This window comes from Arachis ipaensis, chromosome B01 (genome assembly GCF_000816755.2).
Source record: "Arachis ipaensis cultivar K30076 chromosome B01, Araip1.1, whole genome shotgun sequence".
Taxonomy (NCBI): domain Eukaryota; kingdom Viridiplantae; phylum Streptophyta; class Magnoliopsida; order Fabales; family Fabaceae; genus Arachis; species Arachis ipaensis.
Window position 1 is genome coordinate 108,336,705 of NC_029785.2, and position 2,804 is coordinate 108,339,508.

Genomic DNA, 2,804 nt, shown 5'->3' on the forward strand with positions numbered 1-2,804 from the left:
GAATTATATGAATAAGTGTGAGTTTAGTGGATAAAATCTACTCAATTAAGTACAAAATATACCACAAAATAGTGGTGCATCAGTTTCCTTTCCTTACCAAAGAATTATTCCTTCAGTTTTTTAATGTACATAAAATGGTTATTAAAATTCTTGAGGGTTAAGTACGATTTTGGTCCCTAACGTAGAGGCCAAAAATTTATTTTATCCCCAGGCTTTTTTTCGCTACAAAATGGTCCTAAAGGTTTTACTTAGTTTTAAAATCGTTCTTCGGACGAAAATACCCTTCCCCTTCTTCTCTAAAATCAACCAGAAGCGAAACTGAACTAAAACCCACCACCACCACCACCACCACCATCATCATAAGAAAAATGGATAATAGAATCATAAGAACTCAGAACCAGAACCCACCACCCACTGCCACTCCATCACCATCTGCATCACACCAACCAGAACTCAGAAAATCATCATCATCATCGTCATCATCATCAGAACCCAGAACTCAAAATCTAGAACTCAAACTCAGAAAAATAAACCCAAAACTCAAACTAAAAAAAATAAGAACTTAGAACTCAGAAAATCATCATCATCATCGTCATCATCATCAGAACCCAGAACTCAGGATCCAGAACTCAAACTCAGAAAAATAAACCCAGAACTCAAACTCAAAAAAATAAGAACCCAAAACTCAGAAAAGCATCATTATCATCGTCATTATCATCAGAATCCAGAACTCAAAAAATTCTCAATTTTATCTTCAATTACAAGAATAAAAAATTCATAAATATAATTACCAAAACAAACGAGGAGACGAGGTGCGACGGCGAGGAGGAGGTGCAGCAAGACGACGATGAGGGCGAGGAGGAAAAGCAGCGGCAGCGAGGAGCTGCAACGGTGGCCCTTCCCCCTCTTCTTCCCTAAACCAAATCCCCACCCCTACCCATCCGGCTCTAGATACCGTTCCCCCTTCCTTCCCCCTTTAACCCGTGTTCTTTTCTTTTTTATTTTTTTATTTTTTTAGTTAAGGGTATTTTGGGAATAAAAATTAAAAATTTGGTTAAAAAGACGATTTTAAAACTAAGTAAAACCTTTGGGACCATTTTGTAGCGAAAAAAAGGTCAGGGACGAAATAAATTTTCGGCCTCTATGTTATGGAGCAAAATCGTACTTAACCCAAATTCTTAATATGTATGTAAGAAAGAGACATTATATCATTACATGCAATGTTAATAGCTATATGAAAAAATATTTAAGATATAACACATAAAAAATTGTATAAAACCCTACCTCCATTGAAATTTGTAGAATTTCTATATATATTCCAATGTAAATAGGCATGATTCATTCGCGAAGAAAGACTTGTTCCATGACTAGACTTTGTATGTATTTTGATATAGGTATTAATCTTTGGCTAAGAGATAGATTTCATTCTTTTAAGTACATGCATGACATTAAGATTTGGAGTGATTAGGATTTAGTTAGAAACCGATAGATCATAAACTATTAATGAAAATAATAGGAAGAACAAATAAACAATGAGTTATGATGACTAAAATGTCTTACTCGATGAAACTCAATATAAATATTGAGGTTGTGAAAGATATGAATCTTATGCAAATCAATGAGTCCGTGTTGTCTTTATTGTAGAAAGAAAATATCTATATTCTCGATCTCTATAGTTAGCATAGTTTAGAGAATGTACTTTCTCAAATAATATGTGAATGAAATTTATTTGGCGAAGGGTTTAGCATGAGAATAAGGAAATGAGAAAAGATACAGATTTTTCTTATAATAAAGTGGAGAATGTATATAATGATAATTTGTAGAGATAATAGAAGATAGAGAAGATAGGTTACCTAAATTTTTTTTTTATAGAAAAGGAGAATAGAATGAGAAATTAATGACTCAAATGGCTCTTAAGTATGCGTAGATTTGTTAGGAGAATCTAATTTGCGTTTAGATGAAATCCTCAATCTGAATGATTACTTTGCAAGCCTTATAAGTTTTTTATGTTTGGAACTTGGAAATAACTATTAGATACAAATTTACATAGAATTGAGTTAGCTTTAAAACAAACGTTAAATGAAGTCAATTGGATAATTATAACTTGAGATATTCACGAAATATTGTTAGTATGTTAGGCTAGTTAGTTAGAGAGTCATTTTTACTATGAACTTGTAATAAATTTATTTACCTAATTGAATTTAAATTTGATTTGCACTTAAACGCAAAGAATAAAGATAGTTTTCTTATCTTTTCATGTAACTAATAATTATTCAAAATATAATAAGTATGGAATTAATTAGTTATGACTATATCTTAAAAGGTTGTTTATTGTCGGTTAGGAATTTACTAAAACTAATATTTTCATATTTTCAAATTTTAAATTAGACGTGTTAGTTTTTCAAGTGTATTATCTTCTAATATTTTATTATGAAGTTAAAATTCAAAATTTTATAAATTTAATTAATTATTTATTGAATAATAAACATGATTAAAAAACTGATATATTACAATAGAGGTGACAAAACGGGCCAAACCCGCCAAAAGAACGGACTGGGCTAGGATTTTGAACCCGTCAAAAAAGAAAAACTTGTAAAACCCGCGGATTTTGGCGGAGCAGGGTAGGCCGGCCCGCTAGGCCAAAGGTTTTTTTTTTCTCTTTTTTTAATAAAAGATTCATTAGTGCTACTAAAATTAACAATCATATAATTTTTAAACACATTTTTTATTTTTTCTTTTTATTCTTCTTTTTATAATTAACTTTATTTTTTTTTACACTTATATATATATATATATACTGAAAT